This window comes from Astyanax mexicanus, chromosome 10 (genome assembly GCF_023375975.1).
Source record: "Astyanax mexicanus isolate ESR-SI-001 chromosome 10, AstMex3_surface, whole genome shotgun sequence".
Taxonomy (NCBI): domain Eukaryota; kingdom Metazoa; phylum Chordata; class Actinopteri; order Characiformes; family Acestrorhamphidae; genus Astyanax; species Astyanax mexicanus.
The window spans coordinates 23,597,568-23,624,784 of NC_064417.1; positions in this window are offsets into that span (position 1 = coordinate 23,597,568).

Consider the following 27,217-nt stretch of genomic DNA (forward strand, 5'->3'; position numbering starts at 1 on the left):
GGCCCAATTTACCATGCCCATGCATTTTCCCACTTGTTGGAGTAATTTTTCATGGAAAAAACAAGGTTTCATGAATGGTGAAAATTTTCACCAGAATCACATACCGCGGGTCAACGTTTTTTTCTGATTTGGGTCAAAAATTGAAAAGTGCTTTTTGTCACATTTTTGAGCCAAATTTGGCCCAATTTACCATGCCCATGCATTTTCCCACTCGTTTGAGTAATTTTTCATGGAAAAACAAGGTTTCATGAATGGTCAAAATTTTCACCAGAATCACATACCGCGGGTCTACGTTTTTTTCTGGTTTGGGTCAAAAATTGAAAGGTGCTTTTTGTCATGTTTCTGAGCAAAATTTGGCCCAATTTACCATGCCCATGCATTTTCCCACTCGTTTGAGTAATTTTTCATGGAAAAAACAAGGTTTCATGAATGGTCAAAATTTTCACCAAAATCACATACCGCGGGTCTACGTTTTTTTCAGATTTGGGTCAAAAATTGAAAAGTGCTTTTTGTCACGTTTCTGAGCAAAATTTGGCCCAATTTACCATGCCCATGCATTTTCCCACTTGTTTGAGTAATTTTTCATGGAAAAAACAAGGTTTCATGAATGGTCAAAATTTTCACCAGAATCACATACCGCGGGTCTACGTTTTTTTCTGATTTGGGTCAAAAATTGAAAAGTGCTTTTTGTCACATTTCTGAGCAAAATTTGGCCCAATTTACCATGCCCATGCATTTTCCCACTTGTTTGAGTAATTTTTCATGGAAAAAACAAGGTTTCATGAATGGTCAAAATTTTCACCAGAATCACATACCGCGGGTCTACGTTTTTTTCTGATTTGGGTCAAAAATTGAAAAGTGCTTTTTGTCACATTTCTGAGCAAAATTTGGCCCAATTTACCATGCCCATGCATTTTCCCACTTGTTTGAGTAATTTTTCATGGAAAAAACAAGGTTTCATGAATGGTCAAAATTTTCACCAGAATCACATAAAGCGGGTCTACGTTTTTTTCTGATTTGGGTCAAAAATTGAAAAGTGCTTTTTGTTACGTTTCTGAGCAAAATTTGGCCCAATTTACCATGCCCATGCATTTTCCCACTAGTTTGAGTAATTTGTCATGGAAAAAACAAGGTTTCATGAATGGTCAAAATTTTCACCAGAATCACATACGTTTTTTTCTGATTTGGGTCAAAAATTGTAAAGTGCTTTTTGTCACGTTTCTGAGCAAAATTTGGCCCAATTTACCATGCCCATGCATTTTCCCACTTGTTGGAGTAATTTTTCATGGAAAAAACAAGGTTTCATGAATGGTGAAAATTTTCACCAGAATCACATACCGCGGGTCAACGTTTTTTTCTGATTTGGGTCAAAAATTGAAAAGTGCTTTTTGTCACATTTTTGAGCCAAATTTGGCCCAATTTACCATGCCCATGCATTTTCCCACTCGTTTGAGTAATTTTTCATGGAAAAACAAGGTTTCATGAATGGTCAAAATTTTCACCAGAATCACATACCGCGGGTCTACGTTTTTTTCTGATTTGGGTCAAAAATTGAAAAGTGCTTTTTGTCACATTTCTGAGCAAAATTTGGCCCAATTTACCATGCCCATGCATTTTCCCACTTGTTTGAGTAATTTTTCATGGAAAAAACAAGGTTTCATGAATGGTCAAAATTTTCACCAGAATCACATAAAGCGGGTCTACGTTTTTTTCTGATTTGGGTCAAAAATTGAAAAGTGCTTTTTGTTACGTTTCTGAGCAAAATTTGGCCCAATTTACCATGCCCATGCATTTTCCCACTCGTTTGAGTAATTTTCCATGGAAAAAACAAGGTTTCATGAATGGTGAAAATTTTCACCAGAATCACATACCGCGGGTCTATGTTTTTTTCTGATTTGGGACAAAAATTGAAAAGTGCATTTTGTCACATTTCTGAGCAAAATTTGGCACAATTTACCATGCCCATGCATTTTCCCACTCGTTTGAGTAATTTGTCATGGAAAAAACAAGGTTTCATGAATGGTCAAAATTTTCACCAGAATCACATACGTTTTTTTCTGATTTGGGTCAAAAATTGTAAAGTGCTTTTTGTCACATTTCTGAGCAAAATTTGGCCCAATTTACCATGCCCATGCATTTTCCCACTTGTTTGAGTAATTTTTCATGGAAAAAACAAGGTTTCATGAATGGTCAAAATTTTCACCAGAATCACATACCGCGGGTCTACGTTTTTTTCTGATTTGGGTCAAAAATTGAAAAGTGCTTTTTGTCACATTTCTGAGCAAAATTTGGCCCAATTTACCATGCCCATGCATTTTCCCACTTGTTTGAGTAATTTTTCATGGAAAAAACAAGGTTTCATGAATGGTCAAAATTTTCACCAGAATCACATACCGCGGGTCTACGTTTTTTTCTGATTTGGGTCAAAAATTGAAAGGTGCTTTTTGTTACGTTTCTGAGCAAAATTTGGCCCAATTTACCATGCCCATGCATTTTCCCACTCGTTTGAGTAATTTGTCATGGAAAAAACAAGGTTTCATGAATGGTCAAAATTTTCACCAGAATAACATACCGCGGGTCTACGTTTTTTTCTGATTTAGGTCAAAAACTGAAAAGTGCTTTTTGTCACGTTTCTGAGCAAAATTTGGCCCAATTTACCATGCCCATGCATTTTCCCACTTGTTTGAGTAATTTTTCATGGAAAAAACAAGGTTTCATGAATGGTGAAAATTTTCACCAGAATCACATACCGCGGGTCTACGTTTTTTTCTGATTTGGGTCAAAAATTGAAAAGTGCTTTTTGTCACATTTTTGAGCCAAATTTGGCCCAATTTACCATGCCCATGCATTTTCCCACTCGTTTGAGTAATTTTTCATGGAAAAACAAGGTTTCATGAATGGTCAAAATTTTCACCAGAATCACATACCGCGGGTCTACGTTTTTTTCTGGTTTGGGTCAAAAATTGAAAGGTGCTTTTTGTCATGTTTCTGAGCAAAATTTGGCCCAATTTACCATGCCCATGCATTTTCCCACTCGTTTGAGTAATTTTTCATGGAAAAAACAAGGTTTCATGAATGGTCAAAATTTTCACCAAAATCACATACCGCGGGTCTACGTTTTTTTCAGATTTGGGTCAAAAATTGAAAAGTGCTTTTTGTCACGTTTCTGAGCAAAATTTGGCCCAATTTACCATGCCCATGCATTTTCCCACTTGTTTGAGTAATTTTTCATGGAAAAAACAAGGTTTCATGAATGGTCAAAATTTTCACCAGAATCACATACCGCGGGTCTACGTTTTTTTCTGATTTGGGTCAAAAATTGAAAAGTGCTTTTTGTCACATTTCTGAGCAAAATTTGGCCCAATTTACCATGCCCATGCATTTTCCCACTCGTTTGAGTAATTTTTCATGGAAAAACAAGGTTTCATGAATGGTCAAAATTTTCACCAGAATCACATACCGCGGGTCTACGTTTTTTTCTGATTTGGGTCAAAAATTGAAAAGTGCTTTTTGTCACGTTTCTGAGCAAAATTTGGCCCAATTTACCATGCCCATGCATTTTCCCACTCGTTTGAGTAATTTGTCATGGAAAAAACAAGGTTTCATGAATGGTCAAAATTTTCACCAGAATCACATAAAGCGGGTCTACGTTTTTTTCTGATTTGGGTCAAAAATTGAAAAGTGCTTTTTGTCACATTTCTGAGCAAAATTTGGCCCAATTTACCATGCCCATGCATTTTCCCACTTGTTTGAGTAATTTTTCATGGAAAAAACAAGGTTTCATGAATGGTCAAAATTTTCACCAGAATCACATACCGCGGGTCTACGTTTTTTTCTGATTTAGGTCAAAAACTGAAAAGTGCTTTTTGTCACGTTTCTGAGCAAAATTTGGCCCAATTTACCATGCCCATGCATTTTCCCACTCGTTTGAGTAATTTTTCATGGAAAAAACAAGGTTTCATGAATGGTCAAAATTTTCACCAGAATCACATACCGCGGGTCTACGTTTTTTTCTGATTTAGGTCAAAAACTGAAAAGTGCTTTTTGTCACGTTTCTGAGCAAAATTTGGCCCAATTTACCATGCCCATGCATTTTCCCACTCGTTTGAGTAATTTTTCATGGAAAAAACAAGGTTTCATGAATGGTCAAAATTTTCACCAGAATCACATAAAGCGGTTCTACGTTTTTTTCTGATTTGGGTCAAAAATTGAAAAGTGCTTTTTGTTACGTTTCTGAGCAAAATTTGGCCCAAATTACCATGCCCATGCATTTTCCCACTCGTTTGAGTAATTTTCCATGGAAAAAACAAGGTTTCATGAATGGTGAAAATTTTCACCAGAATCACATACCGCGGGTCTACGTTTTTTTCTGATTTGGGACAAAAATTGAAAAGTGCATTTTGTCACATTTCTGAGCAAAATTTGGCACAATTTACCATGCCCATGCATTTTCCCACTCGTTTGAGTAATTTGTCATGGAAAAAACAAGGTTTCATGAATGGTCAAAATTTTCACCAGAATCACATACGTTTTTTTCTGATTTGGGTCAAAAATTGTAAAGTGCTTTTTGTCACGTTTCTGAGCAAAATTTGGCCCAATTTACCATGCCCATGCATTTTCCCACTTGTTGGAGTAATTTTTCATGGAAAAAACAAGGTTTCATGAATGGTGAAAATTTTCACCAGAATCACATACCGCGGGTCAACGTTTTTGTCTGATTTGGGTCAAAAATTGAAAAGTGCTTTTTGTCACATTTTTGAGCCAAATTTGGCCCAATTTACCATGCCCATGCATTTTCCCACTCGTTTGAGTAATTTTTCATGGAAAAACAAGGTTTCATGAATGGTCAAAATTTTCACCAGAATCACATACCGCGGGTCTACGTTTTTTTCTGGTTTGGGTCAAAAATTGAAAGGTGCTTTTTGTCATGTTTCTGAGCAAAATTTGGCCCAATTTACCATGCCCATGCATTTTCCCACTCGTTTGAGTAATTTTTCATGGAAAAAACAAGGTTTCATGAATGGTCAAAATTTTCACCAAAATCACATACCGCGGGTCTACGTTTTTTTCAGATTTGGGTCAAAAATTGAAAAGTGCTTTTTGTCACGTTTCTGAGCAAAATTTGGCCCAATTTACCATGCCCATGCATTTTCCCACTTGTTTGAGTAATTTTTCATGGAAAAAACAAGGTTTCATGAATGGTCAAAATTTTCACCAGAATCACATACCGCGGGTCTACGTTTTTTTCTGATTTGGGTCAAAAATTGAAAAGTGCTTTTTGTCACATTTCTGAGCAAAATTTGGCCCAATTTACCATGCCCATGCATTTTCCCACTTGTTTGAGTAATTTTTCATGGAAAAAACAAGGTTTCATGAATGGTCAAAATTTTCACCAGAATCACATACCGCGGGTCTACGTTTTTTTCTGATTTGGGTCAAAAATTGAAAAGTGCTTTTTGTCACATTTCTGAGCAAAATTTGGCCCAATTTACCATGCCCATGCATTTTCCCACTTGTTTGAGTAATTTTTCATGGAAAAAACAAGGTTTCATGAATGGTCAAAATTTTCACCAGAATCACATAAAGCGGGTCTACGTTTTTTTCTGATTTGGGTCAAAAATTGAAAAGTGCTTTTTGTTACGTTTCTGAGCAAAATTTGGCCCAATTTACCATGCCCATGCATTTTCCCACTCGTTTGAGTAATTTTCCATGGAAAAAACAAGGTTTCATGAATGGTGAAAATTTTCACCAGAATCACATACCGCGGGTCTACGTTTTTTTCTGATTTGGGACAAAAATTGAAAAGTGCATTTTGTCACATTTCTGAGCAAAATTTGGCACAATTTACCATGCCCATGCATTTTCCCACTCGTTTGAGTAATTTGTCATGGAAAAAACAAGGTTTCATGAATGGTCAAAATTTTCACCAGAATCACATACGTTTTTTTCTGATTTGGGTCAAAAATTGTAAAGTGCTTTTTGTCACGTTTCTGAGCAAAATTTGGCCCAATTTACCATGCCCATGCATTTTCCCACTTGTTGGAGTAATTTTTCATGGAAAAAACAAGGTTTCATGAATGGTGAAAATTTTCACCAGAATCACATACCGCGGGTCAACGTTTTTTTCTGATTTGGGTCAAAAATTGAAAAGTGCTTTTTGTCACATTTTTGAGCCAAATTTGGCCCAATTTACCATGCCCATGCATTTTCCCACTCGTTTGAGTAATTTTTCATGGAAAAACAAGGTTTCATGAATGGTCAAAATTTTCACCAGAATCACATACCGCGGGTCTACGTTTTTTCTGATTTGGGTCAAAAATTGAAAAGTGCTTTTTGTCACATTTCTGAGCAAAATTTGGCCCAATTTACCATGCCCATGCATTTTCCCACTTGTTTGAGTAATTTTTCATGGAAAAAACAAGGTTTCATGAATGGTCAAAATTTTCACCAGAATCACATAAAGCGGGTCTACGTTTTTTTCTGATTTGGGTCAAAAATTGAAAAGTGCTTTTTGTTACGTTTCTGAGCAAAATTTGGCCCAATTTACCATGCCCATGCATTTTCCCACTCGTTTGAGTAATTTTCCATGGAAAAAACAAGGTTTCATGAATGGTGAAAATTTTCACCAGAATCACATACCGCGGGTCTATGTTTTTTTCTGATTTGGGACAAAAATTGAAAAGTGCATTTTGTCACATTTCTGAGCAAAATTTGGCACAATTTACCATGCCCATGCATTTTCCCACTCGTTTGAGTAATTTGTCATGGAAAAAACAAGGTTTCATGAATGGTCAAAATTTTCACCAGAATCACATACGTTTTTTTCTGATTTGGGTCAAAAATTGTAAAGTGCTTTTTGTCACATTTCTGAGCAAAATTTGGCCCAATTTACCATGCCCATGCATTTTCCCACTTGTTTGAGTAATTTTTCATGGAAAAAACAAGGTTTCATGAATGGTCAAAATTTTCACCAGAATCACATACCGCGGGTCTACGTTTTTTTCTGATTTGGGTCAAAAATTGAAAAGTGCTTTTTGTCACATTTCTGAGCAAAATTTGGCCCAATTTACCATGCCCATGCATTTTCCCACTTGTTTGAGTAATTTTTCATGGAAAAAACAAGGTTTCATGAATGGTCAAAATTTTCACCAGAATCACATACCGCGGGTCTACGTTTTTTTCTGATTTGGGTCAAAAATTGAAAGGTGCTTTTTGTTACGTTTCTGAGCAAAATTTGGCCCAATTTACCATGCCCATGCATTTTCCCACTCGTTTGAGTAATTTGTCATGGAAAAAACAAGGTTTCATGAATGGTCAAAATTTTCACCAGAATCACATACCGCGGGTCTACGTTTTTTTCTGATTTGGGTCAAAAACTGAAAAGTGCTTTTTGTCACGTTTCTGAGCAAAATTTGGCCCAATTTACCATGCCCATGCATTTTCCCACTCGTTTGAGTAATTTGTCATGGAAAAAACAAGGTTTCATGAATGGTGAAAATTTTCACCAGAATCACATACTGCGGGTCTACGTTTTTTTCTGATTTGGGTCAAAAATTGAAAAGTGCTTTTTGTCACATTTTTGAGCCAAATTTGGCCCAATTTACCATGCCCATGCATTTTCCCACTCGTTTGAGTAATTTTTCATGGAAAAACAAGGTTTCATGAATGGTCAAAATTTTCACCAGAATCACATACCGCGGGTCTACGTTTTTTTCTGGTTTGGGTCAAAAATTGAAAGGTGCTTTTTGTCATGTTTCTGAGCAAAATTTGGCCCAATTTACCATGCCCATGCATTTTCCCACTCGTTTGAGTAATTTTTCATGGAAAAAACAAGGTTTCATGAATGGTCAAAATTTTCACCAAAATCACATACCGCGGGTCTACGTTTTTTTCAGATTTGGGTCAAAAATTGAAAAGTGCTTTTTGTCACGTTTCTGAGCAAAATTTGGCCCAATTTACCATGCCCATGCATTTTCCCACTCGTTTGAGTAATTTTTCATGGAAAAACAAGGTTTCATGAATGGTCAAAATTTTCACCAGAATCACATACCGCGGGTCTACGTTTTTTTCTGATTTGGGTCAAAAATTGAAAAGTGCTTTTTGTCACGTTTCTGAGCAAAATTTGGCCCAATTTACCATGCCCATGCATTTTCCCACTCGTTTGAGTAATTTGTCATGGAAAAAACAAGGTTTCATGAATGGTCAAAATTTTCACCAGAATCACATAAAGCGGGTCTACGTTTTTTTCTGATATGGGTCAAAAATTGAAAAGTGCTTTTTGTCACATTTCTGAGCAAAATTTGGCCCAATTTACCATGCCCATGCATTTTCCCACTTGTTTGAGTAATTTTTCATGGAAAAAACAAGGTTTCATGAATGGTCAAAATTTTCACCAGAATCACATACCGCGGGTCTACGTTTTTTTCTGATTTAGGTCAAAAACTGAAAAGTGCTTTTTGTCACGTTTCTGAGCAAAATTTGGCCCAATTTACCATGCCCATGCATTTTCCCACTCGTTTGAGTAATTTTTCATGGAAAAAACAAGGTTTCATGAATGGTCAAAATTTTCACCAGAATCACATACCGCGGGTCTACGTTTTTTTCTGATTTAGGTCAAAAACTGAAAAGTGCTTTTTGTCACGTTTCTGAGCAAAATTTGGCCCAATTTACCATGCCCATGCATTTTCCCACTCGTTTGAGTAATTTTTCATGGAAAAAACAAGGTTTCATGAATGGTCAAAATTTTCACCAGAATCACATAAAGCGGTTCTACGTTTTTTTCTGATTTGGGTCAAAAATTGAAAAGTGCTTTTTGTTACGTTTCTGAGCAAAATTTGGCCCAAATTACCATGCCCATGCATTTTCCCACTCGTTTGAGTAATTTTCCATGGAAAAAACAAGGTTTCATGAATGGTGAAAATTTTCACCAGAATCACATACCGCGGGTCTACGTTTTTTTCTGATTTGGGACAAAAATTGAAAAGTGCATTTTGTCACATTTCTGAGCAAAATTTGGCACAATTTACCATGCCCATGCATTTTCCCACTCGTTTGAGTAATTTGTCATGGAAAAAACAAGGTTTCATGAATGGTCAAAATTTTCACCAGAATCACATACGTTTTTTTCTGATTTGGGTCAAAAATTGTAAAGTGCTTTTTGTCACGTTTCTGAGCAAAATTTGGCCCAATTTACCATGCCCATGCATTTTCCCACTCGTTTGAGTAATTTTTCATGGAAAAACAAGGTTTCATGAATGGTCAAAATTTTCACCAGAATCACATACCGCGGGTCTACGTTTTTTTCTGATTTGGGTCAAAAATTGAAAAGTGCTTTTTGTCACGTTTCTGAGCAAAATTTGGCCCAATTTACCATGCCCATGCATTTTCCCACTCGTTTGAGTAATTTGTCATGGAAAAAACAAGGTTTCATGAATGGTCAAAATTTTCACCAGAATCACATAAAGCGGGTCTACGTTTTTTTCTGATATGGGTCAAAAATTGAAAAGTGCTTTTTGTCACATTTCTGAGCAAAATTTGGCCCAATTTACCATGCCCATGCATTTTCCCACTTGTTTGAGTAATTTTTCATGGAAAAAACAAGGTTTCATGAATGGTCAAAATTTTCACCAGAATCACATACCGCGGGTCTACGTTTTTTTCTGATTTAGGTCAAAAACTGAAAAGTGCTTTTTGTCACGTTTCTGAGCAAAATTTGGCCCAATTTACCATGCCCATGCATTTTCCCACTCGTTTGAGTAATTTTTCATGGAAAAAACAAGGTTTCATGAATGGTCAAAATTTTCACCAGAATCACATACCGCGGGTCTACGTTTTTTTCTGATTTAGGTCAAAAACTGAAAAGTGCTTTTTGTCACGTTTCTGAGCAAAATTTGGCCCAATTTACCATGCCCATGCATTTTCCCACTCGTTTGAGTAATTTTTCATGGAAAAAACAAGGTTTCATGAATGGTCAAAATTTTCACCAGAATCACATAAAGCGGTTCTACGTTTTTTTCTGATTTGGGTCAAAAATTGAAAAGTGCTTTTTGTTACGTTTCTGAGCAAAATTTGGCCCAAATTACCATGCCCATGCATTTTCCCACTCGTTTGAGTAATTTTCCATGGAAAAAACAAGGTTTCATGAATGGTGAAAATTTTCACCAGAATCACATACCGCGGGTCTACGTTTTTTTCTGATTTGGGACAAAAATTGAAAAGTGCATTTTGTCACATTTCTGAGCAAAATTTGGCACAATTTACCATGCCCATGCATTTTCCCACTCGTTTGAGTAATTTGTCATGGAAAAAACAAGGTTTCATGAATGGTCAAAATTTTCACCAGAATCACATACGTTTTTTTCTGATTTGGGTCAAAAATTGTAAAGTGCTTTTTGTCACGTTTCTGAGCAAAATTTGGCCCAATTTACCATGCCCATGCATTTTCCCACTCGTTTGAGTAATTTTTCATGGAAAAACAAGGTTTCATGAATGGTCAAAATTTTCACCAGAATCACATACCGCGGGTCTACGTTTTTTTCTGGTTTGGGTCAAAAATTGAAAGGTGCTTTTTGTCATGTTTCTGAGCAAAATTTGGCCCAATTTACCATGCCCATGCATTTTCCCACTCGTTTGAGTAATTTTTCATGGAAAAAACAAGGTTTCATGAATGGTCAAAATTTTCACCAGAATCACATAAAGCGGGTCTACGTTTTTTTCTGATATGGGTCAAAAATTGAAAAGTGCTTTTTGTCACATTTCTGAGCAAAATTTGGCCCAATTTACCATGCCCATGCATTTTCCCACTTGTTTGAGTAATTTTTCATGGAAAAAACAAGGTTTCATGAATGGTCAAAATTTTCACCAGAATCACATACCGCGGGTCTACCTTTTTTTCTGATTTGGGTCAAAAATTGAAAGGTGCTTTTTGTTACGTTTCTGAGCAAAATTTGGCCCAATTTACCATGCCCATGCATTTTCCCACTCGTTTGAGTAATTTGTCATGGAAAAAACAAGGTTTCATGAATGGTCAAAATTTTCACCAGAATCACATACCGCGGGTCTACGTTTTTTTCTGATTTGGGTCAAAAACTGAAAAGTGCTTTTTGTCACGTTTCTGAGCAAAATTTGGCCCAATTTACCATGCCCATGCATTTTCCCACTCGTTTGAGTAATTTTTCATGGAAAAAACAAGGTTTCATGAATGGTCAAAATTTTCACCAGAATCACATACCGCGGGTCTACGTTTTTTTCTGATTTGGGTCAAAAATTGAAAAGTGCTTTTTGTCACGTTTCTGAGCAAAATTTGGCCCAATTTACCATGCCCATGCATTTTCCCACTCGTTTGAGTAATTTGTCATGGAAAAAACAAGGTTTCATGAATGGTCAAAATTTTCACCAGAATCACATACCGCGGGTCTACGTTTTTGTCTGATTTGGGTCAAAAACTGAAAAGTGCTTTTTTTCACATTTCTGAGCAAAATTTGGCCCAATTTAACATGCCCATGCATTTTCCGACTTGTTTGAGTAATTTTTCATGGAAAAAACAAGGTTTCATGAATGGTCAAAATTTTCACCAGAATCACATACGTTTTTTTCTGATTTGGGTCAAAAATTGAAAAGTGCTTTTTGTCACGTTTCTGAGCAAAATTTGGCCCAATTTACCATGCCCATGCATTTTCCCACTTGTTGGAGTAATTTTTCATGGAAAAAACAAGGTTTCATGAATGATGAAAATTTTCACCAGAATCACATACCGCGGGTCTACGTTTTTTTCTGATTTGGGTCAAAAATTGAAAAGTGCTTTTTGTCACATTTTTGAGCCAAATTTGGCCCAATTTACCATGCCCATGCATTGTCCCACTCGTTTGAGTAATTTTTCATGGAAAAACAAGGTTTCATGAATGGTCAAAATTTTCACCAGAATCACATACCGCGGGTCTACGTTTTTTTCTGGTTTGGGTCAAAAATTGAAAGGTGCTTTTTGTCATGTTTCTGAGCAAAATTTGGCCCAATTTACCATGCCCATGCATTTTCCCACTCGTTTGAGTAATTTTTCATGGAAAAAACAAGGTTTCATGAATGGTCAAAATTTTCACCAAAATCACATACCGCGGGTCTACGTTTTTTTCAGATTTGGGTCAAAAATTGAAAAGTGCTTTTTGTCACGTTTCTGAGCAAAATTTGGCCCAATTTACCATGCCCATGCATTTTCCCACTTGTTTGAGTAATTTTTCATGGAAAAAACAAGGTTTCATGAATGGTCAAAATTTTCACCAGAATCACATACCGCGGGTCTACGTTTTTTTCTGATTTGGGTCAAAAATTGAAAAGTGCTTTTTGTCACATTTCTGAGCAAAATTTGGCCCAATTTACCATGCCCATGCATTTTCCCACTCGTTTGAGTAATTTTTCATGGAAAAACAAGGTTTCATGAATGGTCAAAATTTTCACCAGAATCACATACCGCGGGTCTACGTTTTTTTCTGATTTGGGTCAAAAATTGAAAAGTGCTTTTTGTCACGTTTCTGAGCAAAATTTGGCCCAATTTACCATGCCCATGCATTTTCCCACTCGTTTGAGTAATTTGTCATGGAAAAAACAAGGTTTCATGAATGGTCAAAATTTTCACCAGAATCACATAAAGCGGGTCTACGTTTTTTTCTGATATGGGTCAAAAATTGAAAAGTGCTTTTTGTCACATTTCTGAGCAAAATTTGGCCCAATTTACCATGCCCATGCATTTTCCCACTTGTTTGAGTAATTTTTCATGGAAAAAACAAGGTTTCATGAATGGTCAAAATTTTCACCAGAATCACATACCGCGGGTCTACGTTTTTTTCTGATTTGGGTCAAAAATTGAAAAGTGCTTTTTGTCACATTTCTGAGCAAAATTTGGCCCAATTTACCATGCCCATGCATTTTCCCACTTGTTTGAGTAATTTTTCATGGAAAAAACAAGGTTTCATGAATGGTCAAAATTTTCACCAGAATCACATACCGCGGGTCTACGTTTTTTTCTGATTTGGGTCAAAAATTGAAAGGTGCTTTTTGTTACGTTTCTGAGCAAAATTTGGCCCAATTTACCATGCCCATGCATTTTCCCACTCGTTTGAGTAATTTGTCATGGAAAAAACAAGGTTTCATGAATGGTCAAAATTTTCACCAGAATCACATACCGCGGGTCTACGTTTTTTTCTGATTTGGGTCAAAAATTGAAAAGTGCTTTTTGTCACATTTCTGAGCAAAATTTGGCCCAATATACCATGCTCATGCATTTTCCCACTTGTTTGAGTAATTTTTCATGGAAAAAACAAGGTTTCATGAATGGTCAAAATTTTCACCAGAATCACATACCGCGGGTCTACGTTTTTTTCTGATTTGGGTCAAAAATTGAAAGGTGCTTTTTGTTACGTTTCTGAGCAAAATTTGGCCCAATTTACCATGCCCATGCATTTTCCCACTCGTTTGAGTAATTTGTCATGGAAAAAACAAGGTTTCATGAATGGTCAAAATTTTCACCAGAATCACATACCGCGGGTCTACGTTTTTTTCTGATTTGGGTCAAAAATTGAAAAGTGCTTTTTGTCACATTTCTGAGCAAAATTTGGCCCAATATACCATGCTCATGCATTTTCCCACTTGTTTGAGTAATTTTTCATGGAAAAAACAAGGTTTCATGAATGGTCAAAATTTTCACCAGAATCACATACCGCGGGTCTACGTTTTTTTCTGATTTGGGTCAAAAATTGAAAAGTGCTTTTTGTCACGTTTCTGAGCAAAATTTGGCCCAATTTACCATGCCCATGCATTTTCCCACTTGTTTGAGTAATTTTTCATGGAAAAACAAGGTTTCATGAATGGTCAAAATTTTCACCAGAATCACATAAAGCGGGTCTACATTTTTTTCTGATATGGGTCAAAAATTGAAAAGTGCTTTTTGTCACATTTCTGAGCAAAATTTGGCCCAATTTACCATGCCCATGCATTTTCCCACTTGTTTGAGTAATTTTTCATGGAAAAAACAAGGTTTCATGAATGGTCAAAATTTTCACCAGAATCACATACCGCGGGTCTACGTTTTTTTCTGATTTGGGTCAAAAATTGAAAATTGCTTTTTGTCACATTTCTGAGCAAAATTTGGCCCAATTTACCATGCCCATGCATTTTCCCACTCGTTTGAGTAATTTGTCATGGAAAAAACAAGGTTTCATGAATGGTGAAAATTTTCACCAGAATCACATACCGCGGGTCTACGTTTTCTGATTTGGGTCAAAAATTGAAAAGTTCTTTTTGTCACGTTTCTGAGCAAAATTTGGCCCAATTTACCATGCCCATGCATTTTCCCACTCGTTTGAGTAATTTGTCATGGAAAAAACAAGGTTTCATGAATGGTCAAAATTTTCACCAGAATCACATACCGCGGGTCTACGTTTTTTTCTGATTTGGGTCAAAAATTGAAAAGTGCTTTTTGTCACATTTCTGAGCAAAATTTGGCCCAATTTACAATGCCCATGCATTTTCCCCAATTGTTTGAGTAATTTTTCATGGAAAAAACAAGGTTTCATGAATGGTCAAAATTTTCACCAGAATCACATACCGCGGGTCTACGTTTTTTTCTGATTTGGGTCAAAAATTGAAAAGTGCTTTTTGTCACATTTCTGAGCAAAATTTGGCCCAATTTACCATGCCCATGCATTTTCCCACTTGTTTGAGTAATTTTTCATGGAAAAAACAAGGTTTCATGAATGGTCAAAATTTTCACCAGAATCACATACCGCGGGTCTACGTTTTTTTCTGATTTGGGTCAAAAATTGAAAATTGCTTTTTGTCACATTTCTGAGCAAAATTTGGCCCAATTTACCATGCCCATGCATTTTCCCACTTGTTTGAGTAATTTTTCATGGAAAAAACAAGGTTTCATGAATGGTCAAAATTTTCACCAGAATCACATACCGCGGGTCTACGTTTTTTTCTGATTTGGGTCAAAAATTGAAAAGTGCTTTTTGTCACGTTTCTGAGCAAAATTTGGCCCAATTTACCATGCCCATGCATTTTCCCACTCGTTTGAGTAATTTGTCATGGAAAAAACAAGGTTTCATGAATGGTCAAAATTTTCACCAGAATCACATACCGCGGGTCTACGTTTTTTTCTGATTTGGGTCAAAAATTGAAAAGTGCTTTTTGTCACATTTCTGAGCAAAATTTGGCCCAATTTACAATGCCCATGCATTTTCCCCAATTGTTTGAGTAATTTTTCATGGAAAAAACAAGGTTTCATGAATGGTCAAAATTTTCACCAGAATCACATACCGCGGGTCTACGTTTTTTTCTGATTTGGGTCAAAAATTGAAAATTGCTTTTTGTCACATTTCTGAGCAAAATTTGGCCCAATTTACCATGCCCATGCATTTTCCCACTTGTTTGAGTAATTTTTCATGGAAAAAACAAGGTTTCATGAATGGTCAAAATTTTCACCAGAATCACATAAAGCGGGTCTACGTTTTTTTCTGATATGGGTCAAAAATTGAAAAGTGCTTTTTGTCACATTTCTGAGCAAAATTTGGCCCAATTTACCATGCCCATGCATTTTCCCACTTGTTTGAGTAATTTTTCATGGAAAAAACAAGGTTTCATGAATGGTCAAAATTTTCACCAGAATCACATACCGCGGGTCTACGTTTTTTTCTGATTTGGGTCAAAAATTGAAAAGTGCTTTTTGTCACGTTTCTGAGCAAAATTTGGCCCAATTTACCATGCCCATGCATTTTCCCACTCGTTTGAGTAATTTGTCATGGAAAAAACAAGGTTTCATGAATGGTGAAAATTTTCACCAGAATCACATACCGCGGGTCTACGTTTTTTTCTGATTTGGGTCAAAAATTGAAAAGTGCTTTTTGTCACATTTCTGAGCAAAATTTGGCCCAATTTACAATGCCCATGCATTTTCCCCAATTGTTTGAGTAATTTTTCATGGAAAAAACAAGGTTTCATGAATGGTCAAAATTTTCACCAGAATCACATACCGCGGGTCTACGTTTTTTTCTGATTTGGGTCAAAAATTGAAAAGTGCTTTTTGTCACATTTCTGAGCAAAATTTGGCCCAATTTACCATGCCCATGCATTTTCCCACTTGTTTGAGTAATTTTTCATGGAAAAAACAAGGTTTCATGAATGGTCAAAATTTTCACCAGAATCACATACCGCGGGTCTACGTTTTTTTCTGATTTGGGTCAAAAATTGAAAATTGCTTTTTGTCACATTTCTGAGCAAAATTTGGCCCAATTTACCATGCCCATGCATTTTCCCACTTGTTTGAGTAATTTTTCATGGAAAAAACAAGGTTTCATGAATGGTCAAAATTTTCACCAGAATCACATACCGCGGGTCTACGTTTTTTTTCTGATTTGGGTCAAAAATTGAAAAGTGCTTTTTGTCACGTTTCTGAGCAAAATTTGGCCCAATTTACCATGCCCATGCATTTTCCCACTCGTTTGAGTAATTTGTCATGGAAAAAACAAGGTTTCATGAATGGTCAAAATTTTCACCAGAATCACATACCGCGGGTCTACGTTTTTTTTCTGATTTGGGTCAAAAATTGAAAAGTGCTTTTTGTCACGTTTCTGAGCAAAATTTGGCTCAATTTACCATGCCCATGCATTTTCCCACTCGTTTGAGTAATTTTTCATGGAAAAAACAAGGTTTCATGAATGGTCAAAATTTTCACCAGAATCACATACCGCGGGTCTACGTTTCTTTCTGATTTGGGTCAAAAATTGAAAAGTGCTTTTTGTCACATTTCTGAGCAAAATTTGGTCCAATTTACCATGCCTATGCATTTTCCCACTTGTTTGAGTAATTTGTCATGGAAAAAACAAGGTTTCATGAATGGTCAAAATTTTCACCAGAATCACATACCGCGGGTCTATGTTTTTTTCTGATTTGGGTCAAAAATTGAAAAGTGCTTTTTGTCACATTTCTGAGCAAAATTTGGCCCAATTTACCATGCCCATGCATTTTCCCACTTGTTTGAGTAATTTGTCATGGAAAAAACAAGGTTTCATGAATGGTCAAAATTTTCACCAGAATCACATACCGCGGGTCTACGTTTTTTTCTGATTTGGGTCAAAAATTGAAAGGTGCTTTTTGTCATGTTTCTGAGCAAAATTTGGCCCAATTTACCATGCCCATGCATTTTTCCACTCGTTTGAGTAATTTGTCATGGAAAAAACAAGGTTTCATGAATGGTCAAAATTTTCATCAGAATCACATACCGCAGGTCTACGTTTTTTTCTGATTTGGGTCAAAAATTGAAAAGTGCTTTATGTCACATTTCTGAGCAAAATTTGGCCCAATTTACCATGCCCATGCATTTTCCTACTCGTTTGAGTAATTTGTCATGGAAAACAAGGTTTCATGAATGGTAAAAATTTTCACCAGAATCACATACCGCGGGTCTACGTTTTTTTCTGATTTGGGACAAAAATTGAAAAGTGTTTTTTGTCACATTTCTGAGCAAAATGTGGCCCAATTTACCATGCCCATGCATTTTCCCACTCGTTTGAGTAATTTGTCATGGAAAAAACAAGGTTTCATGAATGGTCAAAATTTTCACCAGAATCACATACCGCGGGTCTACGTTTTCTGATTTGGGTCAAAAATTGAAAAGTTCTTTTTGTCACGTTTCTGAGCAAAATTTGGCCCAATTTACCATGCCCATGCATTTTCCCACTCGTTTGAGTAATTTGTCATGGAAAAAACAAGGTTTCATGAATGGTCAAAATTTTCACCAGAATCACATATCGCGGGTCTACGTTTTTTTCTGATTTGGGTCAAAAATTGAAAAGTCCTTTTTGTCACATTTCTGAGCAAAATTTGGCCCAATTTACAATGCCCATGCATTTTCCCCAATTGTTTGAGTAATTTTTCATGGAAAAAACAAGGTTTCATGAATGGTCAAAATTTTCACCAGAATCACATACCGCGGGTCTACGTTTTTTTCTGATTTGGGTCAAAAATTGAAAAGTGCTTTTTGTCACATTTCTGAGCAAAATTTGGCCCAATTTACCATGCCCATGCATTTTCCCACTTGTTTGAGTAATTTTTCATGGAAAAAACAAGGTTTCATGAATGGTCAAAATTTTCACCAGAATCACATACCGCGGGTCTACGTTTTTTTCTGATTTGGGTCAAAAATTGAAAAGTGCTTTTTGTCACATTTCTGAGCAAAATTTGGCCCAATTGTTAAGCATATTTGTTATTAGGGCAAAGCCATGTTTACCAGCATCCAATTAGACATGTATGACGTGATGACGTCAGTGCCCATGTATACGCCCATGCGTACCACCCTTATGCTGTGTGTTTTTTTTTAATAAACGGCTGAGTCAGTTGAGGTTGTGCCAGCCAACAGAGAAGATGGTTGTCGTGTGTTTCTCTTAGCCAATCGAGTCGCTAAAGCTGTTTACTGTGTGCCCTAAGAAAAACGCGAGTGCTGCTGAACAGGGACGATGAGTATCCCCACAGGTTATGGGCCCAGTCACTTAGGCCACAGGTGGAGCAGACTTTTATTCGACGGTGAAGAGAAAAATTATGAACTTTGGGAAGCAAGGTTCCTCGCTCACATGGAACTCCGTAGTCTCAGGGAGACCATCACGGAGACGCCTGATATCGATGCGGGGGATGAAGGAGCTCTCGCCGAAGATGAGGCAAAGAATGGTGAGGCGTATGCGGAACTTGTGCAAGTGTTGGACAACAAAAGTTTATCGTTGGTAATGAGAGAAGCGGAACGAGACGGAAGAAAGGCATTGGCGATTCTGCGAAAGCATTACGTTGGCAAGGACAAGCCACGAGTCGTGAGTCTATACTGTGAACTGTCCTCACTCTGCAAAGCTAGCGATGAGACAGTTACCGACTACATAATTCGAGCAGAGACTATTTTCACGTCATTAAGGAGAGCAGACGAACAAATTAGTGATGGACTTATGATTGCAATGGTAGTGAAAGGGCTACCCGAGTCCTACAAACCGTTCGTTGTGCACGTTACACAGACAAATGAAGTCGTGATGTTTGGTGAGTTTAAAAGTAAACTGCGCAGCTATGAAAGTACAGAGAAATATGGGAGAGGAGACGTGACTGAGGACAACGTGATGAGAACAAGCGGGGCGACGAAAGCACGCGGGATAGGCCGGGGGAAGAGAGTGGACTTGGCTGACATGGAGTGTTACGCGTGCGGGAAAAGAGGGCACATGGCCCGGGCATGCCCCAACGACGTGCAGCAGAGGAGAGATGATCGAACATGGGACACACCACAGCGAGGAAAAGGGCGCGGTCGTGGACGCGGCCGAGGTCGTGACCAAATCAAGAAAGCTGATGAACAGACAGATACGCAGTCGTCATTTTTCTTTAAGATGAGTGACTGTCACTTGCAAGAAGAAAATAAGAAAGGGCTCATGGTTGACTGCGGCGCCACATCGCATATGATCAATGATGCCACCAAGTTCAAAACGGTGGACAAGAACTTCAGACCCGAGGATCATATGATCGAGCTGGCCGACGGAACCAAGGTGAGCGGAATGGCGAAGATGAGGGGAGACGCCGAGGTCTACTTGCTGGACAGCGAGGGACGACGAGTGAAAACGAAACTCAAGCAGGCGCTCTACATTCCATCGTTCCCACAGAACATTTTTTCTGTCAAGGCAGCAACAGGCAACGGTGCAGAGGTCCATTTCAAAGACGGTGATGACTGGCTAGTCAACAGGGACGGTACAAAATTCTAAATGGATGTGTACGGTAGGCTGTATTACCTTAGCACAGTTGAGAGTGTTGAGAGTGATGAAGTGTATGGTTGTCATGATATACAAACATGGCACAGAATACTAGGCCATTGTAACTTTGATGACATTGTAAAGCTGGAGAATGTTGTTGAAGGGATGTCTATTAAGGGCAAAAATGATAAGTCAAAACAAAACTGTGAAATATGCACACAGGGCAAATTCACACAAAGCAGAAACAGACAGGCAGATGCAAAAGCTACATGCATACTTGAGCTAGTGCACACAGACTTATGCGGCCCCATAGAACCAGCAGATAAAAATGGGTACAAGTATGCAATAGCATTTACTGATGATTACAGCGGGATGATTTTTCCATATTTTCTAAAGGCAAAAAGCTATGCAGCGCAAGCTACAGAGAAATTCATAGCAGACGTAGCTCCCTATGGGAAAATTAAGTGTATAAGGTCTGACAACGGAACAGAATTTACCGGACAGGAGTTCCAGTCCTTACTTAGGAGTAATGGGATAAGGCACGAGACAAGTGCACCCTACTCACCTCATCAGAATGGAACTGCTGAAAGGGGATGGAGAACATTATTTGAGATGGCACGATGCATGCTGTTGGAGAGTAACCTCCCAAAGCAGTTGTGGACATATGCAGTGCAAACTGCAGCTCAGATTCGAAACAGGTGTTACAGTAAGCGTCTAGAGCAGACACCTTACCGTGTTTTCACAGGGAAAACACCCAACCTGTCTAACATGAAGGTATTCGGATCTGAATGTTACACATATAAGCAGGACAAAAAGAAGCTGGATGCTAGGTGTGACAAAGGGATCTTTGTCGGCTATGATAAGTATAGCCCAGCTTACAACATCTACTACCCGGAGACAGGAAAAGTCCTAAAACATAGGCTTGTGAAAACAATCACTAAAGGCAGCGCAGATAGCCAGACACAGACCAGTTATGATATGGAGGATGACTTAGAGAGCTATGGAGATGATACACCAAAGGTAGTGAGCCAGGGTCAGGAACAGTCTGAAGGGACTAGAGAGCCTTGTACGGAGACGACTGAAGTAGGTCCAACCCAGGCAGATGGTACAGAGAAAGAGCAGGTAGAAAGGAGGTATCCTGTGAGGGAGAGAAAGGCCCCAGAATACCTGAAAGATTACCAGTGCAAAGCTGACTGTGATGATGAAACAGAAAATGTAGATTATTTCTACAGAGTGACCTATGGTGTTCCTAAAACGTTTAGTGAGGCAATGAGTTCAGAAAAATCTAAATTATGGGGTGATGCGATGAAAGAAGAGATGCAGTCTTTAACTGAGAATGAAACTTTCACTCTGACACCACTGCCACAGGGTAAACAAGCAGTGGGAGGTCGCTGGGTATATGCAATGAAAGAAAGCCCAAATGGATCTGAGACTTGTAAAGCCAGATATGTAGCAAAGGGGTACGGTCAGGTAGAAGGGATTGACTATAAAGAGACATTTTCACCCACTGCCAACATGACCTCTGTCCGAGCATTGATGCAGGTAGCTGTGCAGGAGGATCTTATCCTTCACCAAATGGATGTAAAGACTGCTTACTTACATGCTCCCATGGACTGTGAGGTATACATGGAGCAACCTGAAGGTTTTGAGGTTATGTCAAAAACAGGTGAACATCTTGTGTGTAAACTCAACAAGTCATTGTATGGGTTAAAACAGTCCGGTCGCAACTGGAATATGTTACTGCATGATCACCTTACAGGGAATGGTTTTGTGCAAAATGATGCTGACCACTGTGTCTACACCAGAGAATCTGGGAATGAGAAAGTCATACTGTTAGTGTGGGTTGATGATTTAATCATAGCAGCTAGTGAAAACACCATACTGAGAGATGTGAAAGAAATACTGAAGAAAAGGTTTAAGATGAAGGATATGGGTCCACTTAAACACTTTCTAGGTATTGATTTTAACTACAGTGATGGAGAAATCAAAATGACACAAAAGAGACACATTGAGAAAATGTTAGCCAGATTTGGAATGCCTGAATGCAAACCGAGATCTACCCCATCTGAGCAGAAATTACATTTTGGCAATGATGGAGATGTAATTGATCCAACAGGGTACAGAGAAATAGTGGGTAGCTTGATATACATCATGACATGCACTAGACCCGACTTGAGTTGGATAGTTAGTAAGCTATCACAACACTTGGCAGAACCAAACCAACAGCATTGGACTGCTGCAAAACACTTACTGAGGTACTTAAAAGGTACTCTGGATCAGAAATTAAACTACCGAAAATGTGAGAAAAGCTTACAGCTTGAGGGGTATAGTGATGCTGATTGGGCAGCTGACAAAAATGACAGGAGAAGCACCACTGGATATTGTTTCAGCTTAACTGAGACTGGTGCAGTAATATCATGGAAGAGCAGGAAGCAGCCAACAGTGGCGCTATCTAGCTGTGAAGCAGAATACATGGCTCTAGCAGCCGCTACTCAGGAGAGCATGTATCTTGTTCAGCTACTAAAAGGGATGGATGGTAGTAACCAGCATTTACCAGTCAATATCTATGAGGACAACCAGGGGGCGATAGCGTTATCCAAGAACCCAGTATGTAGACAGAGAAGCAAGCATGTGGATATAAAATATCACTTTGTACGGTCTGCACACACAGAGGGGAAGATTAATGTTGTTTACTGTCCTACTGCAGACATGGTAGCTGATGTACTTACCAAACCAGTGTCAAAAGTCAAATTTGAGAAGTTCATGGGTTATTTGTTTGGAGAGTAATGAAAACTGCCAGTATGTCAAATGTTTTTGTTTTATGAGTTTTACTGTAACTGAGTACAGTACAAAATGGGTTATGTATCTTTTTGGTTTCGTTTTCCACTATACAGTTGAGAGAGAGCTGCAAACATGTCTTTGAGTGGGAGTGTTAAGCATATTTGTTATTAGGGCAAAGCCATGTTTACCAGCATCCAATTAGACATGTATGACGTGATGACGTCAGTGCCCATGTATACGCCCATGCGTACCACCCTTATGCTGTGTGTTTTTTTTTTAATAAACGGCTGAGTCAGTTGAGGTTGTGCCAGCCAACAGAGAAGATGGTTGTCGTGTGTTTCTCTTAGCCAATCGAGTCGCTAAAGCTGTTTACTGTGTGCCCTAAGAAAAACGCGAGTGCTGCTGAACAGGGACGATGAGTATCCCCACACCAATATACCATGCTCATGCATTTTCCCACTTGTTTGAGTAATTTTTCATGGAAAAAACAAGGTTTCATGAATGGTCAAAATTTTCACCAGAATCACATACCGCGGGTCTACGTTTTTTTCTGATTTGGGTCAAAAATTGAAAAGTGCTTTTTGTCACGTTTCTGAGCAAAATTTGGCCCAATTTACCATGCCCATGCATTTTCCCACTTGTTTGAGTAATTTTTCATGGAAAAACAAGGTTTCATGAATGGTCAAAATTTTCACCAGAATCACATAAAGCGGGTCTACATTTTTTTCTGATATGGGTCAAAAATTGAAAAGTGCTTTTTGTCACATTTCTGAGCAAAATTTGGCCCAATTTACCATGCCCATGCATTTTCCCACTTGTTTGAGTAATTTTTCATGGAAAAAACAAGGTTTCATGAATGGTCAAAATTTTCACCAGAATCACATACCGCGGGTCTACGTTTTTTTCTGATTTGGGTCAAAAATTGAAAATTGCTTTTTGTCACATTTCTGAGCAAAATTTGGCCCAATTTACCATGCCCATGCATTTTCCCACTTGTTTGAGTAATTTTTCATGGAAAAAACAAGGTTTCATGAATGGTCAAAATTTTCACCAGAATCACATACCGCGGGTCTACGTTTTTTTCTGATTTGGGACAAAAATTGAAAAGTGTTTTTTGTCACATTTCTGAGCAAAATTTGGCCCAATTTACCATGCCCATGCATTTTCCCACTCGTTTGAGTAATTTGTCATGGAAAAAACAAGGTTTCATGAATGGTCAAAATTTTCACCAGAATCACATACCGCGGGTCTACGTTTTTTTCTGATTTGGGTCAAAAATTGAAAAGTGCTTTTTGTCACATTTCTGAGCAAAATTTGGCCCAATTTACAATGCCCATGCATTTTCCCCAATTGTTTGAGTAATTTTTCATGGAAAAAACAAGGTTTCATGAATGGTCAAAATTTTCACCAGAATCACATACCGCGGGTCTACGTTTTTTTCTGATTTGGGTCAAAAATTGAAAAGTGCTTTTTGTCACATTTCTGAGCAAAATTTGGCCCAATTTACCATGCCCATGCATTTTCCCACTCGTTTGAGTAATTTTTCATGGAAAAAACAAGGTTTCATGAATGGTCAAAATTTTCACCAGAATCACATACCGCGGGTCTACGTTTTTTTCTGATTTGGGTCAAAAATTGAAAAGTGCTTTTTGTCACGTTTCTGAGCAAAATTTGGCCCAATTTACCATGCCCATGCATTTTCCCACTTGTTTGAGTAATTTTTCATGGAAAAACAAGGTTTCATGAATGGTCAAAATTTTCACCAGAATCACATAAAGCGGGTCTACGTTTTTTTCTGATATGGGTCAAAAATTGAAAAGTGCTTTTTGTCACATTTCTGAGCAAAATTTGGCCCAATTTACCATGCCCATGCATTTTCCCACTTGTTTGAGTAATTTTTCATGGAAAAAACAAGGTTTCATGAATGGTCAAAATTTTCACCAGAATCACATACCGCGGGTCTACGTTTTTTTCTGATTTGGGTCAAAAATTGAAAATTGCTTTTTGTCACATTTCTGAGCAAAATTTGGCCCAATTTACCATGCCCATGCATTTTCCCACTTGTTTGAGTAATTTTTCATGGAAAAAACAAGGTTTCATGAATGGTCAAAATTTTCACCAGAATCACATACCGCGGGTCTACGTTTTTTTCTGATTTGGGTCAAAAATTGAAAAGTGCTTTTTGTCACATTTCTGAGCAAAATTTGGCCCAATTTAACATGCCCATGCATTTTCCCACTTGTTTGAGTAATTTTTCATGGAAAAAACAAGGTTTCATGAATGGTCAAAATTTTCACCAGAATCACATACCGCGGGTCTACGTTTTTTTCTGATTTGGGTCAAAAATTAAAAAGTGCTTTTTGTCACGTTTCTGAGAAAAATTTGGCCCAATTTACCATGCCCATGCATTTTCCCACTAGTTTGAGTAATTTTTCATGGAAAAAACAAGGTTTCATGAATGGTCAAAATTTTCACCAGAATCACATACCGCGGGTCTACGTTTTTTTCTGATTTGGGTCAAAAATTGAAAAGTGCTTTTTTTTCACATTTCTGAGCAAAATTTGGCCCAATTTACCATGCCCATGCATTTTCCCACTTGTTTGAGTAATTTTTCATGGAAAAAACAAGGTTTCATGAATGGTTAAAATTTTCAACAGAATCACATACCGCGGGTCTACGTTTTTTTTGATTTGGGTCAAAAATTGAAAAGTGCTTTTTGTCACATTTCTGAGCAAATTTTGGCCCAATTTACCATGCCCATGCATTTTCCCACTTGTTTGAGTAATTTTTCATGGAAAAAACAAGGTTTCATGAATGGTCAAAATTTTCACCAGAATCACATACCGCGGGTCTACGTTTTTTTCTGATTTGGGACAAAAATTGAAAAGTGCTTTTTGTCACATTTCTGAGCAAAATTTGGCCCAATTTAACATGCCCATGCATTTTCCCACTTGTTTGAGTAATTTTTCATGGAAAAAACAAGGTTTCATGAATGGTCAAAATTTTCACCAGAATCACATACCGCGGGTCTACGTTTTTTTCTGATTTGGGTCAAAAATTGAAAAGTGCTTTTTGTCACATTTCTGAGCAAAATTTGGCCCAATTTACCATGCCCATGCATTTTCCCACTTGTTTGAGTAATTTTTCATGGAAAAAACAAGGTTTCATGAATGGTCAAAATTTTCACCAGAATCACATACCGCGGGTCTATGTTTTTTTCTGATTTGGGTCAAAAATTGAAAAGTGCTTTTTGTCACATTTCTGAGCAAAATTTGGCCCAATTTAACATGCCCATGCATTTTCCCACTTGTTTGAGTAATTTTTCATGGAAAAAACAAGGTTTCATGAATGGTCAAAATTTTCACCAGAATCACATACCGCGGGTCTACGTTTTTTTCTGATTTGGGTCAAAAATTGAAAAGTGCTTTTTGTCACATTTCTGAGCAAAATTTGGCCCAATTTACCATGCCCATGCATTTTCCCACTTGTTTGAGTAATTTTTCATGGAAAAAACAAGGTTTCATGAATGGTCAAAATTTTCACCAGAATCACATACCGCGGGTCTATGTTTTTTTCTGATTTGGGTCAAAAATTGAAAATTGCTTTTTGTCACATTTCTGAGCAAAATTTGGCCCAATTTACCATGCCCATGCATTTTCCCACTTGTTTGAGTAATTTTTCATGGAAAAAACAAGGTTTCATGAATGGTCAAAATTTTCACCAGAATCACATACCGCGGGTCTACGTTTTTTTCTGATTTGGGTCAAAAATTGAAAGGTGCTTTTTGTCACGTTTCTGAGCAAAATTTGGCCCAATTTACCATGCCCATGCATTTTAGCACTTGTTTGAGTAATTTTTCATGGAAAAAACAAGGTTTCATGAATGGTCAAAATTTTCACCAGAATCACATACCGCAGGTCTACGTTTTTTTCTGATTTGGGTCAAAAATTAAAAAGTGCTTTTTGTCACGTTTCTGAGAAAAATTTGGCCCAATTTACCATGCCCATGCATTTTCCCACTAGTTTGAGTAATTTTTCATGGAAAAAACAAGGTTTCATGAATGGTCAAAATTTTCACCAGAATCACATACCGCGGGTCTACGTTTTTTTCTGATTTGGGTCAAAAATTGAAAAGTGCTTTTTTTCACATTTCTGAGCAAAATTTGGCCCAATTTACCATGCCCATGCATTTTCCCACTTGTTTGAGTAATTTTTCATGGAAAAAACAAGGTTTCATGAATGGTTAAAATTTTCAACAGAATCACATACCGCGGGTCTACGTTTTTTCTGATTTGGGTCAAAAATTGAAAAGTGCTTTTTGTCACATTTCTGAGCAAAATTTGGCCCAATTTACCATGCCCATGCATTTTCCCACTTGTTTGAGTAATTTTTCATGGAAAAAACAAGGTTTCATGAATGGTCAAAATTTTCAACAGAATCACATACCGCGGATCTACGTTTTTTTCTGATTTGGGTCAAAAATTGAAAAGTGCTTTTTGTCACGTTTCTGAGCAAAATTTGGCCCAATTTACCATGCCCATGCATTTTCCCACTCGTTTGAGTAATTTGTCATGGAAAAAACAAGGTTTCATGAATGGTGAAAATTTTCACCAGAATCACATACCGCGGGTCTACGTTTTTTTCTGATTTGGGACAAAAATTGAAAAGTGCTTTTTG